The sequence below is a fragment of the Meriones unguiculatus genome, chromosome 14 (assembly GCF_030254825.1).
Source record: "Meriones unguiculatus strain TT.TT164.6M chromosome 14, Bangor_MerUng_6.1, whole genome shotgun sequence".
In the NCBI taxonomy this organism is placed as follows: domain Eukaryota; kingdom Metazoa; phylum Chordata; class Mammalia; order Rodentia; family Muridae; genus Meriones; species Meriones unguiculatus.
The window spans coordinates 49,240,366-49,257,847 of NC_083361.1; the positions used below are offsets into that span (position 1 = coordinate 49,240,366).

General features: G+C 41.3%; 4 non-coding genes across 4 annotated transcripts; all 4 read right to left on the bottom strand.

The window, feature by feature from the left end:
• Window positions 1-2,718: 2,718 nt before the first annotated feature.
• Window positions 2,719-2,783, bottom strand: LOC132647783 (small nucleolar RNA SNORD109A). Its single transcript, XR_009586126.1, has one exon. It is a non-coding gene; the product is annotated as a small nucleolar RNA SNORD109A (small nucleolar RNA).
• Window positions 2,784-8,106: 5,323 nt separating this feature from the next.
• On the bottom strand, window positions 8,107-8,171 carry LOC132647656 (small nucleolar RNA SNORD109A). Its single transcript, XR_009586002.1, has one exon. It is a non-coding gene; the product is annotated as a small nucleolar RNA SNORD109A (small nucleolar RNA).
• A 3,528-nt stretch (window positions 8,172-11,699) lies between these two features.
• Window positions 11,700-11,764, bottom strand: LOC132647729 (small nucleolar RNA SNORD109A). The gene has a single exon (XR_009586072.1). It is a non-coding gene; the product is annotated as a small nucleolar RNA SNORD109A (small nucleolar RNA).
• A 3,543-nt stretch (window positions 11,765-15,307) lies between these two features.
• Window positions 15,308-15,372, bottom strand: LOC132647657 (small nucleolar RNA SNORD109A). Its single transcript, XR_009586003.1, has one exon. It is a non-coding gene; the product is annotated as a small nucleolar RNA SNORD109A (small nucleolar RNA).
• Window positions 15,373-17,482: the final 2,110 nt, after the last annotated feature.

Sequence of the window (17,482 nt, forward strand, 5' to 3'; positions counted from 1 at the left end):
AAAATATTCTTAGTTTTGTTTTGTTTTGTTCTGACAATGGACAACTAGATTTCTGGCTCAACATAATCCATAATCATTTATAAAAAGAATAAATATGGTTCATTGTCAGCTCTGTTTGGGTTTTTGAAAACTTTATGGCAATTCACCTGAATTTTAGAGGGCAAGATTGCATGTTTCCATGCTACTTACAAGGAAGTGAAAACGCATGGGTTGCTCTCTTAGTATCCACGCCAGAGGATCAAGGATAGATGAAATTTGTGAGGGTTATTGTTCTGTGCTCTAGGGGTCTAGACTCCTAACACCCTATCATCTTCCTTTGGGTTCCACACCTGTCAGGGCAGAAATAAAAGTTTAATTCTTTGAGCATGAATGTCGATAAGGGAAGGAGCTGGGAGAAGGCTTTTCTTAGTACTTCTGGATATATTATTTAGAATTGGAAGCTTCAATGGTAGCTTCAAAAGAAAGTCAAATATGCCAATAACTTCACCCAACTGTTGGTTTTCCAAATGCACCTCAAAATACTAATGGTATTAGTTAGTATCCTTGTCACTTGCTTGGGTTTGGTCTACCTAGCTAAGTCCCCTACAATGCCAGGGCCATAGCAAGTGTTCCACCATCAATAGGCAAGACGAAGCCTAGGTTGTTTAGCCATGAGAGGGACGTTAAATAAATCTCATCTCTTGGGGTACACAGTAGGTAAATATTTAGTCAGGCGAGAATGCAGCCTGTCTACAAACAAAAGACACAATGGGAAGCAGCGTCACTTACCTGTCCTGCCAGAAGGGAAGCACCTCTCCAAGTTTTAGCCTGCAACATAATAAGTATGAAGGTTATCAGAAAAGGAAATGCGTCTAGGCAACCTTGACTTTCTAAAGTGTCCCGACCTTCAAGTCTGCCAGCACTTCAGTCTTTCCCAGAACCAACTATTGAATTCATTTCCTCCCTTCCAATCCCCTCAGACTTTAGCCACTGTGGCAAGGATTTCTCTTCTTCTGATGACTTCCTCAGAAGCTGTCTGTGAGAGCATCTTTGCCAGTGCCAGCAGGCACAGTGTGGACGCCTCTCAGTGGGCAGCGAGGAAGTTGGACAAAGCAAAGAAGAAGCAGTGAGTATAGCATTGCAGTATGGTCATTCTTAACTCCTACTTTCTCAAAGTCAAAACGACCAAGTTGCACAGAGGTGAAAGTCAGTAAGCCCAATGGTATCTTTGAGATTTCAGGGTGTCATAGAAATTTGTCCTCTGTGCATGGAATTCTCTCCTTGTTTATCCAACAGAGCGTTCCATAATTGACTTTAGATTTCTTCCCTGCCATGCAACCTCATCTTGGAAGAGAGGGGAATCCAAAGGTACCTTTTTGTCTACATGTATGTTACCATGTCTCGATTCATAAAAACTCAAGTCTTCCACTTGGAAGAGCGTGGGAATCATCTACCATGCTTCAGGTTAAATCTGATGAAAAGAAGATGTTTTCTACGCACTAACTGACTAGCCCGTGGTCAAATACACATGGGTTGCTTTTTATCGAGTATGTTGTACTACACATCTGAGATTACATGATGTCCTTGATTGGATATTCAAGCTTCAAACATGGCTTTAGAAATTGTGTATCCAGCAAGTGTTACCAAGAGTCCTATGCTACAGCTTCGTAAAAGTCTGTTAGTAGTAAGATATATATATATACATATATGTGTGTGTCAGTTCTGAATTAATTGTGTTCATCATGAGGATGTTAAGAAGATTCAGTGTGTGGTTCTTTCTTGTTTCATTGAAGAGTTAGCGCATCTGATCCATTATCAGGATTGTGGGTCTACCAGCTAGCAACATGTTCTTTAGAAATATCATTCCTTGTTTCATAAAGGAATAGTTGTTTTCATAGATCTTGGGTAACACGCAAATTTTGTTAGAATAGATGATTTGCATCTGTGTGAGAGCGGCAATAAGAGGATGAATGTACCCAGGAGGAAAAGAAAAACAACAACAACAAGTAACAGAAAGCAAAGCCCAATTGTCATTTCTCATGATGGATCAACTGAGATGGTTTCCATGCAAGAAAGAGATAGGTAAACACAACATGCTCTGGAAGATTTTGGCAGCTAAGACATAAATGATGAACACCAATAAAACTAGGGAATGTCTCAAACAGGTGCCCTGGTTTCTCACCTAGCCATTATTATCTAGAATTTACCCAGCCTCCAACAGGAAAGACCATTTCAATTTTCCCTCTATATAAATTGAATGATCCTTTAATTATTAGTTATACGTCAGCCTTTTCACAACTTTGGGAAAAGTGCGAGGGCAGTCATTGTCCTCCAATATTCTTGGGACTACTGGCATGAGCCCTAACCTCCCAGCCTGACACTTTACCACATATGTGCAAGGGTACATCGCCGGAGACTAGGAATGAGCAGCACGTTCGAATTCATCAGTTCTTACATATTTTTTGAGTACGTCATTTGCACCTACAGTCATCTCTACCTGATATATGTGCCTACTCCTATAGTAAAGGTTGTCTCCCTATCACTTGGAATCATTTCTATCTCTTTGAAAATAGAAAGCAATGAAGATTGTATCAAACCAAGTATGGGTATTGTTATGAGGCCTTTTTCGAAAAATCTCAGAATCTGATGCCATACTGCACAGTTCTCATCCTCTCTGAAGAGGGAAGAGTGCAAGGCAGGCACTGAACTCCTCATGGGTCTCACGAGGACCTCATATCTGGACCTCAGATCGCATCTGTTCAAGTCAGTCAACGTCCTCAGAAACCTGTTGTCATCATAGATCCAGAAAGGCCTTCGCTCAACACATGAGTTTTCACCTACCAAGTGAAATCCCAGAGAGCTAGACTCCTGGGCCTTGACAAGGAAGTTCAAAACTGTGCAGGAGGCATGTAGCTCATTCTGTCAAAGGTTCTGGGGAAACACAGAGGACAGGATTAAAGAGCCTTTCCCCTTTGACACCATATGAGAAAAATAGAGGTCAACACATTGCCTTTGGTGGGTGTCACTGGCCCCAAATCGGGTACCTGTGAATGTTCCTTGAATTTATGTATTTAATCTTTACAACAAAGATTTGGTAAGAATAGAGAAAACATTCAAGAAAGCAAAATGAGTTTTTTCCTATCTAGATAAGATTTTTCAACATCCTAATTTGCGGTTTTGATTCTATGCTCTTCATGTTAACCCGCCTTTACACTTCCTCCTCAGGTTCCCTGTCTTCCATGTATGTTCCTCTCCATCTTACAGTGCACAGTATTGAGCCTTCCAGTTGTCCTGCAATTGTCAATGCTCTGGAGGATTTTGTGATGTATGTCCCATGACCACCAGCTCCTTCCATATTTCCTTGGACAACAAAAAGCAACACACAGGCCAAGCTATATTTTGGTCCATATACATCACCAGGTATCCCACAGGACATTGACAGGGACAGGAGTTGGGTTCTGTGTGCCTGATTCCTGAACCTTCTCTTCTTATCACCTCTCATGTCATGTTTCTTCAAATGAACTCAACACCACCCAGGTTCCAAGATGAAGGAAGGCATTGCATTTAATACCAAAAATATTCTTAGTTTTGTTTTGTTTTGTTCTGACAATGGACAACTAGATTTCTGGCTCAACATAATCCATAATCATTTATAAAAAGAATAAATATGGTTCATTGTCAGCTCTGTTTGGGTTTTTGAAAACTTTATGGCAATTCACCTGAATTTTAGAGGGCAAGATTGCATGTTTCCATGCTACTTACAAGGAAGTGAAAACGCATGGGTTGCTCTCTTAGTATCCACGCCAGAGGATCAATGATAGATGAAATTTGTGAGGGTTATTGTTCTGTGCTCTAGGGGTCTAGACTCCTAACACCCTATCATCTTCCTTTGGGTTCCACACCTGTCAGGGCAGAAATAAAAGTTTAATTCTTTGAGCATGAATGTCGATAAGGGAAGGAGCTGGGAGAAGGCTTTTCTTAGTACTTCTGGATATATTATTTAGAATTGGAAGCTTCAATGGTAGCTTCAAAAGAAAGTCAAATATGCCAATAACTTCACCCAACTGTTGGTTTTCCAAATGCACCTCAAAATACTAATGGTATTAGTTAGTATCCTTGTCACTTGCTTGGGTTTGGTCTACCTAGCTAAGTCCCCTACAATGCCAGGGCCATAGCAAGTGTTCCACCATCAAGAGGCAAGACGAAGCCTAGGTTGTTTAGCCATGAGAGGGACGTTAAATAATTCTCATCTCTTGTGGTACACAGTAGGTAAATATTTCGTCAGGCGAGAATGCAGCCTGTCTACAAACAAAAGACACAATGGGAAGCAGCGTCACTTACCTGTCCTGACAGAAGGGAAGCACCTCTCCAAGTTTTAGCCTGCAACATAATAAGTATGAAGGTTATCAGAAAAGGAAATGCGTCTAGGCAACCTTGACTTTCTAAAGTGTCCCGACCTTCAAGTCTGCCAGCAGTTCAGTCTTTCCCAGAACCAACTATTGAATTCATTTCCTCCCTTCCAATCCCCTCAGATTTTAGCCACTGTGGCAAGGATTTCTCTTCTTCTGATGACTTCCTCAGAAGCTGTCTGTGAGAGCATCTTTGCTAGTGCCAGCAAACACAGTGTGGACGCCTCTCAGTGGGCAGCAGGGAAGTTGGACAAAGCAAAGAAGAGGCACTGCCTATAGCATTGCAGTATGGTCATTCTTTTTTTTTTTTTTTTTTCAATGCTGTTTATTCAGGAACATTGAAGAATCCTCGGGCCCTGGGGAAAGTCAGCCCACAGCTTAAATAGCCTCTGGGTAGCCAACCCAGGCGTGCCACGGGGGCAATGCAGATAGGTCCACATACATGGAAGCAAGCCAGATCCTCGGCCTTAGCCAAATGTGGAGTTGTTCGTGACAGAGAGCACTCACCATCAGGAAGGTGAAAGGCGGAAACCAGCTCCATCTTTAAGGCATAGCATTCCGCAGCTCTCTACAGTTCCCCCTTTTTGTTTTAGACGCATCAGGCAAGAGTAGAGGTCTGATCTCTGATATTAGAAATAAATTGGGACTTTGTACAGATGTTCATTTAGGTGTCATCCACCCAAAGAGCATCAGACCCGTACGATACCTTTTTCTCAGAGGCAGGACCTGGGGCATCAACCTGCATCCAATCAGACATGGTCTTCTCTGGGTCCAAAGCGGCTGACCCTGAGTGCAGTGCTTAGCCTCGCATCCTGAGCTTATCATTTTAGCTTTTTCTGGTATCCAACCATGCTTGGGGGAATGTCCTGCTTCATGGCTGTAAAGGCCTGAATGATCATGGCTGCATCACACTGTTGTGAGACTCTAATCTTGCATATATACCACAGGCAAACCAAGGAGACCAAAACCAGAAGGCCTGCTAACACTCCCATGCCCGCCCATTCCTTCAGATGGTTCATTGCTGCAGCAATCCATGTTGATAATCCTGTGGCTAGTCCTGCGTCCACTCTGGTAGAATTTACTGTGACAATGGCCACTCTCAGCTGCTCCATCGTAGTATCGAATTCTCCAGTCCAATTATCTAAAATATAGCTCGACAATTGTTTAGACAGATTTGCAGCACAGGAAAAATTCTCATGTTGTATGCTAGTGACACAAAGTCCAGCATACTTTCATTGACAGCCAGGTTGAGCGATTTGCCATAGGGTATCTATTTGCTCCTACAAGAGGTCAATCCTCTGATTGAACACCATCAAGCTTCCTTTTAGTTGAGCATTAATTCCTTTATGTACAACAAAGGCATGAGCTACATTGGCTTAATGATTATTCAGGGTCTGAACTGACAGACTACAATAAGAAAGGAGAGGAGATCCTCCCCTATTAGTGGACTTGGGGAGTGGCATGCAAGCAGAGGGAGGAGGGAGGGTGGGATTGGGAGGAGAGGAGGGAGGGGCTAATGGGGGGATGCAGAATGAATAAAGTGTAATTGATGAAAAATTTAAGAAAAAAGGAAAAAAAATAATTTAATAACCTTAAATGAATTTCAAAATTGGAGGAAAACATGGAGTTAGTCAATTGGCATGGAGCACGTCTCGCCCCTGGGGGCAATGGTCTCCTGAACTTACTCAGACCTCGGACACCACCACTGCTAGTTCTAGAACTGACGCAGGATGTTCCAACGAGGGGTTAAGGCTTCTCATAATATTTCCTATAAGCCCACACCTGTTTGTCTATATCCCCCATTTTTATTCATTATTAGCCAGATAGAGTCAAGTAATTGTGGTAATGATACTTGCTTTTTTGCCCAATGCTGGAATGCTAGTAAATTTAGGTATGCCCTGGTTACTCGCATGCCTCGCTGGGTGCCTGTGCCCATTGATGCCCCTCACGCTATGACTCTCTTCAGACAGAAAAGGGATCTTGGAACTACAGCCACCATTGTTACTACCATCTCATTGACAGCTGTTGGAGCTACCACCAGGGCATTAGCCATGAGTCATACTGTACAGTATGGTCATTCTTAACTCCTGGTTTCTCAAAGTCAAAATGAACAAGTTGCACAGAGGTGAAAGTCAATAAGCCCTATGGTATCTTTGAGATTTCAGGGTGTCATTGAAATTTGTCCTCTGTGCATGGAATTCTCTCATGTTTATCCAACAGAGTGTTCCATAATTGACTTTAGATTTCTTCCCTGCCATGCAACCTCATCTTGGAAGAGAGGGGAATCCAAAGGTGCCTTTTTGTCTATATGTATGTTACCATGTATCGATTCATGGAACTCAAGTATTCCACTTGGAAGAGCGTTGGAATCATCTACCATGCTTCAGGTTAAATCTGATGAAAAGAAGATGTTTTCTACTCACTAACTCACTAGCCCGTGGTCAAATACTCATGGGTTGCTTTTTATCGAGTATGTTGTACTACAAATCTGAGATTACATGATGTCCTTGATTGGATATTCAAGCGTCAACCATAGCTTTAGAAATTGTGTATCCAGCAAGTGTTACCAAAAGTCCTATGCTCCTGCTTCCTAAAAGTCTGTTAGTAGTAAGATATATATATATATATATATATATATATATATATATATATATATATATATGTATATATATATATATCTGTGTGTGTGTGTGTGTCAGTTCTGAATTAATTATGTTCATCATGAGGATATTAAGAAGATTCAGTGTGTAGTTCGTTCTTGTTTCATTGGAGAGTTAGCGTGTCTGCTCCATTATCAGGACTGTGGGTCTACCAGCTAGCAACATGTTCTTTAGAAATATCTTTCCTTGTTTTTTAAAGGAATAGTTGTTTTCATAGATCTTGGGTAACATGCAAATTTTGTTAGAAGAGATGATGTGCATCTGTGTGAGAGCTGCAATAAGAGGAAGAATGTACACAGGTGGAAAACAGAAACAACAACAAGAAATAACAGAAAGCAAAGCCCAAATGTCATTTCCATGATGGATCAACTGAGATGGTTTCCATGCGAGAGAGAGAGATAGGTAAACACAACATGCTCTGGAAGATTTTGGCAGCTAAGACATAATTGAATAACACCAATAAAACTAGGGAATGTCTCAAACATGTGCCCTGGCTTATCACCTAGCCATTATTATCTAGAATTTACCCAGCCTCCAACAGGAAAGACCATTTCAATTTTCCCTCTATCTAAATTGAATGATCCTGGAATTATTTGTTATACGTCAGCCTTTACACAACTTTGGGTAAAGGGCGAGGGCAGTCATTGTCCTCCAATATTCTTGGGACTACTGGCATGAGCCATAAAAGCCGCTCCTGACACTTTACCACATATGTGCAAGGGTACATCGACCGAGACTAGGAATGAGCACCACGTTCGAATTCATCAGTTCTTAGATATTTTTTGAGTATATCATTTGCACCTACAGTCATCTCTACCTGATATATGTGCCTACTCCTATAGTAAAGGCTGTCTGCCTATCACTTGGAATCATTTCAATCTCTTTGAAAATAGAAAGCAATGAAGAAAGTATCAAACCAAGTATGGGTACTGTTATGAGGCCTTTTTCGAAAAATCTCAGAATCTGATGCCAAACTGCACAGTTCTCATCCTCTTTGAAGATGAAGAGTGCCAGGCAGGCTCTGAAATCCTCATGGGTCTCACGAGGTCCTCATATCTGGACCTCAGATTACATCTGCTCAAGTCAGTCAACGTCCTCAGATACCTGTTGTCATCATAGATCCAGAAAGGCCTTCGCTCAACACATGAGTTTTCACCTACCAAGTGAAACCCCAGAGAGCTAGACTCCTGGGCCTTGACAAGGAAGTTCAAAACTGTGCAGGAGGCATGTAGCTCATTCTGTCAAAGGTGGTGGGGAAACACAGTGACAGGATTGAAGAGCCTTTCCCCTCTGACACCATATGAGAAAAATAGAGGTCAAAACATTGCATTTGGTCGTGTCACTGGCCCCAAGTCGGGTAGCTGTGAATGTTCCCTGAAATTATGTACTTAATCTTTACAACAGAGATTTTGGTAAGAATAGAGAAAACATTCAAGTAAGCAAAATGACTTTGTTCCTATCTAGATAAGATTTTTTCAACATCCTAATTTGCGGTTTTGATTCTATGCTCTTCCTCTTAACCCTACTTTAGGATTCCTCCTCCTGTTCCTTTCTTCCATGTATGTTCCTCTCCATCTTACAGTGCCCATTATTGAGCCTTACAGTTGTCCTGCAATTGTCAATGCTCTGGAGGATTTTGTGATGTATGTCACATGACCACCAGCTCGTTCCATATTTCCTTGGACAACAAATTGGAACACGCAAGCCAAGCTACATTTTGGTCCATATACATTTCCAGGTATCCCACAGGACATTGACAGGGACAGGAGTTGGGTTCTGTGTTCCTGGTTCCTGAACCTTCTCTTCTTATCACCTCTCATATCATGTTTCTTCAAATGAACTCAAATCCACCCAGTTTCCAAGATGAAGGAAGGCATTGCATTTAATACCAAAAATATTCTTCGTTTTGTTTTGTTTTGTTTTGATTTTTCCGACAATGGACAACTAGATTTCTGGCTCAACATAATCCATAATCATTTATAAAAAGAATAATTATGGTTCATTGTCAGCTCTGTTTGGGGCTGCGAAAACTTTATGGCAATTCACCTGAATTTTAGAGGGCAAGATTGCAAGTTTCCATGCTACTTACAAGGACGTGAAAACGCATGGGTTGCTCTCTTAGTATCCACGCCAGAGGATCAAGGATAGATGAAATTTGTGAGGGTTATTGTTCTGTGCTCTAGGGGTCTAGACTACTAACACCCTATCATCTTCCTTTGGGTTCCACACCTGTCAGGGCAGAAAGAAGAGTTTAATTCTTTGAGCTTGAATGTCCATAAGGGAAGGACCTGGGAGAAGGCTATTCTTAGTACTTCTGGATATATTATTTAGAATTGGAAGCTTCAAGGGTAGCTACAAAAGAAAGTCACATAGTCCAATAACTTCACCCAACTAATGGTTTTCCAAATGCACATCAACATACTAATGGTATTAGGTAGTATCCTTGTCACTTGCTTGGGTTGGGACTACCTAGCTAAGTCCCCTACAATGCCAGGGCCATAACAAGTGTTCCACCAGCAAGAGGCAAGATGAAGCCTAGGTTGTTTAGCCATAAGAGGGACGTCAAATGATTCTCATCTCTAGAGGTACACAGTAGGTAAATATTTAGTCAGCCGAGACTGCAGCCTGCCTACAAACAAAAGACACCATGGGAAGCAGCGTCACTGCTTACCTGTCCTGCCAGAAGGGAAGCACATCTCCAAGTTTTAGCCTGCAACATAATAAGTATGAAGGTTATCAGAAAAGGAAATGCGTCTAGGCAACCTTGACTTTCTAAAGTGTCCCGACCTTCAAGTCTACCAGCCGTTCAGTATTTCCCAAAACCAACTATTGAATTCATTTCCTCCCTTCCAATCCCCTCAGATTTTAGCCACTGTGGCAAAAATTTTCTTCTTCTGATGGCTTCCTCAAAAGCTGTCTGTGAGAGCATCTTTGCCAGTGCCAGCAGACACAGTGTGGACGCCTCTCAGTGGGCAGCAAGGAAGTTCAACAAAGCAAAGAAGAGGCACTGCCTATAGCATTGCAGTATGGTCATTCTTAACTCCTCCTCGTTTCTCAAAGTAAAAACGAACAAGTAGCAAAGAGGTGAAAGTCAGTAAGCCCTATGGTATCTTTGAGATTTCAGGGTGTCATTGAAATTTATGCTCTGTGCATGGAATTCTTTCCTTGTTTATCCAACAGAGTATTCCATAATTGACTTTAGATTTCTTCCATGCCATGCAACCTCATCTTGGAAGAGAGGGGAATCCAAAGGTGCCTTTTTGTCTACATGTATGTTACCATGTCTCGATTCATGGAACTCAAGTCTTCCACTTGGAAGAGCGTTGGAATCATCTACCATGCTTCAGGTTAAATCTCATGAAAAGAAGATGTTTTGTACGCACTAACTGACTAGCCTGTTGTCAAATACTCATGGGTTGCTTTTTAATAGAGTATGTTGTACTACACATCTTAGATTACATGATGTCCTTGATTGGATATTCAAGTTTCAACCATGGTTGTAGAAATTGTGTATCCAGCAAGAGTTACCAAGAGTCCTATCCTCCTGCTTCCTAAAAGTCTGTTAGTAGTATATATATATATATATATATATATATATATATATATATATCTGTGTGTGTGTGTGTGTAAGTTCTGAATTAATTATGTTCATCATGAGGATATTAAGAAGATTCAGTGTGTGGTTCGTTCTTGTTTCATTGGAGAGTTAGCGTGTCTGCTCCATTATCAGGACTGTGGGTCTACCAGCTAGCAACATGTTCTTTAGAAATATCTTTCCTTGTTTTTTAAAGGAATAGTTGTTTTCATAGATCTTGGGTAACACGCAAATTTTGTTAGAAGAGATGATGTGCATCTGTGTGAGAGCTGCAATAAGATGAAGAATGTACGCAGGTGGAAAACAGAAACAACAACAAGAAATAAAAGAAAGCAAAGCCCAATTGTCATTTCCATGATGGATCAACTGAGATGGTTTCCATGCGAGAGAGAGAGATAGGTAAACACAACATGCTCTGGAAGATTTTGGCAGCTAAGACATAAATGAAGAACACCAATAAAACTAGGGAATGTCTCAAACAGGTGCCCTGGCTTATCACCTAGCCATTATTATCTAGAATTTACCCAGCCTCCAACAGGAAAGACCATTTCAATTTTCCCTCTATCTAAATTGAATGATCCTGGAATAATTTGTTATACGTCAGCCTTTACACAACTTTGGGTAAAGGGCGAGGGCAGTCATTGTCCTCCAATATTCTTGGGACTACTGGCATGAGCCATAAAATCCGCTCCTGACACTTTACCACATATGTGCAAGGGTACATCGACCGAGACTAGGAATGAGCACAACGTTCGAATTCATCAGTTCTTAGATATTTTTTGAGTATATCATTTGCACCTTCAGTCATCTCTACCTGATATATGTGCCTACTCCAATAGTAAAGGCTGTCTCCCTATCACTTGGAATCATTTCAATCTCTTTGAAAATAGAAAGCAATGAAGAATGCATCAAACCAAGTATGGGAACTTTTATGAGGCCTTTTTCGAAAAATTTCATAATCTGATGCCAAACTGCACAGTTCTCATCCTCTCTGAAGAGGGAAGAGTGCCAGGCAGGCTCTGAAATCCTCATGGGTCTCACAAGGTCCTCATATCTGGACCTCAGATTACATCTGCTCAATTCAGTCAACGTCCTCAGATACCTGTTGTCATCATAGATCCAGAAAGACCTTCGCTCAACACATGAGTTTTCACCTACCAAGTGAAACCCCAGAGAGCTAGACTCCTGGGCCTTGACAAGGAAGTTCACAACTGTGCAGGAGGCATGTAGCTCATTCTGTCAAAGGCGGTGGGGAAACACAGTGACAGGATTGAATAGCCTTTCCCCTCTGACACCATATGAGAAAAATAGAGGTCAAAACATTGCATTTGGTGGGTGTCACTGGCCCCAAATCAGGTACCTGTGAATGTTCCCTGAACTTATGTACTTAATCTTTACAACAGAGATTTTGGTAAGAATAGAGAAAACATTCAAGTAAGCAAAATGACTTTTTTCCTATCTAGATAAGATTTTTTCAACATCCTAATTTGCGGTTTTGATTCTATGCTCTTCCTCTTAACCCTACTTTAGGATTCCTCCTCCTGTTCCTTTCTTCCATGTATGTTCCTCTCCATCTTACAGTGCCCAGTATTGAGCCTTCCAGTTGTCCTGCAATTGTCAATGCTCTGGAGGATTTTGTGATGTATGTCACATGACCACCAGCTCGTTCCATATTTCCTTGGACAACAAATTGGAACACACAAGCCAAGCTACATTTAGGTCCATATATATTTCCAGGTATCCCACAGGACATTGACAGGGACAGGAGTCGGGTTCAGGGTTCCTGATTCCTGAACCTTCTCTTCTTATCACCTCTCATGTCATGTTTCTTCAAATGAACTCAAATCCACCCAGTTTCCAAGATGAAGGAAGGCATTGCATTTAATACCAAAAATATTCTTCGTTTTGTTTTGTTTTGTTTTGATTTTTCTGACAATGGACAACTAGATTTCTGGCTCAACATAATCCATAATCATTTATAAAAAGAATAATTATGGTTCATTGTCAGCTCTGTTTGGGGCTGCGAAAAATTTATGGCAATTCACCTGAATTTTAGAGGGCAAGATTGCAAGTTTCCATGCTACTTACAAGGACGTGAAAACGCATGGGTTGCTCTCTTAGTATCCACGCCAGAGGATCAAGGATAGATGAAATTTGTGAGGGTTATTGTTCTGTGCTCTAGGGGTCTAGACTCCTAACACCCTATCATCTTCCTTTGGGTTCCACACCTGTCAGGGCAGAAAGAAGAGTTTAATTCTTTGAGCTTGAATGTCGATAAGGGAAGGAGCTGGGAGAAGGCTTTTCTTAGTACTTCTGGATATATTATTTAGAATTGGAAGCTTCAAGGGTAGCTACAAAAGAAAGTCACATAGTCCAATAACTTCACCCAACTAATGGTTTTCCAAATGCACATCAACATACTAATGGTATTAGGTAGTATCCTTGTCACTTGCTTGGGTTGGGACTACCTAGCTAAGTCCCCTACAATGCCAGGGCCATAACAAGTGTTCCACCAGCAAGAGGCTAGATGAAGCCTAGGTTGTTTAGCCATAAGAGGGACGTCAAATGATTCTCATCTCTAGAGGTACACAGTAGGTAAATATTTAGTCAGCCGAGACTGCAGCCTGCCTACAAACAAAAGACACCATGGGAAGCAGCGTCACTGCTTACCTGTCCTGCCAGAAGGGAAGCACCTCTCCAAGTTTTAGCCTGCAACATAATAAGTATGAAGGTTATCAGAAAAGGAAATGCGTCTAGGCAACCTTGACTTTCTAAAGTGTCCCGACCTTCAAGTCTGCCAGCCGTTCAGTCTTTCCCAGAACCAACTATTGAATTCATTTCCTCCCTTCCAATCCCCACAGATTTTAGCCACTGTGGCAAAAATTTCTCTACTCTGATGGCTTCCTCAAAAGCTGTCTGTGAGTGCATCTTTGCCAGTGCCAGCAGACACAGTGTGGACGCCTCTCAATGGGCAGCAAGGAAGTTCAACAAAGCAAAGAAGAGGCACTGCCTATAGCATTGCAGTATGGTCATTCTTAACTCCTCCTCGTTTCTCAAAGTCAAAACGAACAAGTTGCACAGTGGTGAAAGTCAGTAAGCCCTATGGTATCTTTGAGATTTCAGGGTGTCATTGAAATTTATGCTCTGTGCATGGAATTCTTTCCTTGTTTATCCAAGAGTATTCCATAATTGACTTTAGATTTCTTCCCTGCCATGCAACCTCATCTTGGAAGAGAGGGGAATCCAAAGGTGCCTTTTTGTCTACATGTATGTTACCATGTCTCGATTCATGGAACTCAAGTCTTCCACTTGGAAGTGCGTTGGAATCATGTACCATGCTTCAGGTTAAATCTGATGAAAAGAAGATGTTTTGTACGCACTAACTGACTAGCCTGTTGTCAAATACTCATGGGTTGCTTTTTAATAGATTATGTTGTACTACACATCTGAGATTACATGATGTCCTTGATTGGATATTCAAGTTTCAACCATGGTTGTAGAAATTGTGTATCCAGCAAGAGTTACCAAGAGTCCTATCCTCCTGCTTCCTAAAAGTCTGTTAGTAGTATATATATATATATATATATATATATATATATATATATATATATATATATATATATCTGTGTGTGTGTGTGTGTAAGTTCTGAATTAATTATGTTCATCATGAGGATATTAAGAAGATTCAGTGTGTGGTTCGTTCTCGTTTCATTGGAGAGTTAGCGTGTCTGCTCCATTATCAGGACTGTGGGTCTACCAGCTAGCAACATGTTCTTTAGAAATATCTTTCCTTGTTTTTTAAAGGAATAGTTGTTTTCATAGATCTTGGGTAACACGCAAATTTTGTTAGAAGAGATGATGTGCATCTGTGTGAGAGCTGCAATAAGATGAAGAATGTACGCAGGTGGAAAACAGAAACAACAACAAGAAATAACAGAAAGCAAAGCCCAATTGTCATTTCCATGATGGATCAACTGAGATGGTTTCCATGCGAGAGAGAGAGATAGGTAAACACAACATGCTCTGGAAGATTTTGGCAGCTAAGACATAAATGAAGAACACCAATAAAACTAGGGAATGTCTCAAACAGGTGCCCTGGCTTATCACCTAGCCATTATTATCTAGAATTTACCCAGCCTCCAACAGGAAAGACCATTTCAATTTTCCCTCTATCTAAATTGGATGATCCTGGAATAATTTGTTATACGTCAGCCTTTACACAACTTTGGGTAAAGGGCGAGGGCAGTCATTGTCCTCCAATATTCTTGGGACTACTGGCATGAGCCATAAAATCCGCTCCTGACACTTTACCACATATGTGCAAGGGTACATCGACCGAGACTAGGAATGAGCACAACGTTCGAATTCATCAGTTCTTAGATATTTTTTGAGTATATCATTTGCACCTTCAGTCATCTCTACCTGATATATGTGCCTACTCCAATAGTAAAGGCTGTCTCCCTATCACTTGGAATCATTTCAATCTCTTTGAAAATAGAAAGCAATGAAGAATGCATCAAACCAAGTATGGGTACTTTTATGAGGCCTTTTTCGAAAAATTTCATAATCTGATGCCAAACTGCACAGTTCTCATCCTCTCTGAAGAGGGAAGAGTGCCAGGCAGGCTCTGAAATCCTCATGGGTCTCACAAGGTCCTCATATCTGGACCTCAGATTACATCTGCTCAAGTCAGTCAACGTCCTCAGATACCTGTTGTCATCATAGATCCAGAAAGACCTTCGCTCAACACATGAGTTTTCACCTACCAAGTGAAACCCCAGAGAGCTAGACTCCTGGGCCTTGACAAGGAAGTTCACAACTGTGCAGGAGGCATGTAGCTCATTCTGTCAAAGGCGGTGGGGAAACACAGTGACAGGATTGAATAGCCTTTCCCCTCTGACACCATATGAGAAAAATAGAGGTCAAAACATTGCATTTGGTGGGTGTCACTGGCCCCAAATCAGGTACCTGTGAATGTTCCCTGAACTTATGTACTTAATCTTTACAACAGAGATTTTGGTAAGAATAGAGAAAACATTCAAGTAAGCAAAATGACTTTTTTCCTATCTAGATAAGATTTTTTCAACATCCTAATTTGCGGTTTTGATTCTATGCTCTTCCTCTTAACCCTACTTTAGGATTCCTCCTCCTGTTCCTTTCTTCCATGTATGTTCCTCTCCATCTTACAGTGCCCAGTATTGAGCCTTCCAGTTGTCCTGCAATTGTCAATGCTCTGGAGGATTTTGTGATGTATGTCACATGACCACCAGCTCGTTCCATATTTCCTTGGACAACAAATTGGAACACACAAGCCAAGCTACATTTAGGTCCATATATATTTCCAGGTATCCCACAGGACATTGACAGGGACAGGAGTCGGGTTCTGGGTTCCTGATTCCTGAACCTTCTCTTCTTATCACCTCTCATGTCATGTTTCTTCAAATGAACTCAAATCCACCCAGTTTCCAAGATGAAGGAAGGCATTGCATTTAATACCAAAAATATTCTTCGTTTTGTTTTGTTTTGTTTTGATTTTTCTGACAATGGACAACTAGATTTCTGGCTCAACATAATCCATAATCATTTATAAAAAGAATAATTATGGTTCATTGTCAGCTCTGTTTGGGGCTGCGAAAAATTTATGGCAATTCACCTGAATTTTAGAGGGCAAGATTGCAAGTTTCCATGCTACTTACAAGGACGTGAAAACGCATGGGTTGCTCTCTTAGTATCCACGCCAGAGGATCAAGGATAGATGAAATTTGTGAGGGTTATTGTTCTGTGCTCTAGGGGTCTAGACTCCTAACACCCTATCATCTTCCTTTGGGTTCCACACCTGTCAGGGCAGAAAGAAGAGTTTAATTCTTTGAGCTTGAATGTCGATAAGGGAAGGAGCTGGGAGAAGGCTTTTCTTAGTACTTCTGGATATATTATTTAGAATTGGAAGCTTCAAGGGTAGCTACAAAAGAAAGTCACATAGTCCAATAACTTCACCCAACTAATGGTTTTCCAAATGCACATCAACATACTAATGGTATTAGGTAGTATCCTTGTCACTTGCTTGGGTTGGGACTACCTAGCTAAGTCCCCTACAATGCCAGGGCCATAACAAGTGTTCCACCAGCAAGAGGCTAGATGAAGCCTAGGTTGTTTAGCCATAAGAGGGATGTCAAATGATTCTCATCTCTAGAGGTACACAGTAGGTAAATATTTAGTCAGCCGAGACTGCAGCCTGCCTACAAACAAAAGACACCATGGGAAGCAGCGTCACTGCTTACCTGTCCTGCCAGAAGGGAAGCACCTCTCCAAGTTTTAGCCTGCAACATAATAAGTATGAAGGTTATCAGAAAAGGAAATGCGTCTAGGCAACCTTGACTTTCTAAAGTGTCCCGACCTTCAAGTCTGCCAGCCGTTCAGTATTTCCCAGAACCAACTATTGAATTCATTTCCTCCCTTCCAATCCCCACAGATTTTAGCCACTGTGGCAAAAATTTCTCTTCTTCTGATGGCTTCCTCAAAAGCTGTCTGTGAGTGCATCTTTGCCAGTGCCAGCAGACACAGTGTGGACGCCTCTCAGTGGGCAGCAAGGAAGTTCAACAAAGCAAAGAAGAGGCACTGCCTATAGCATTGCAGTATGGTCATTCTTAACTCCTCCTCCTTTCTCAAAGTCAAAACGAACAAGTTGCACAGTGGTGAAAGTCAGTAAGCCCTATGGTATCTTTGAGATTTCAGGGTGTCATTGAAATTTATGCTCTGTGCATGGAATTCTTTCCTTGTTTATCCAAGAGTATTCCATAATTGAGTTTAGATTTCTTCCCTGCCATGCAACCTCATCTTGG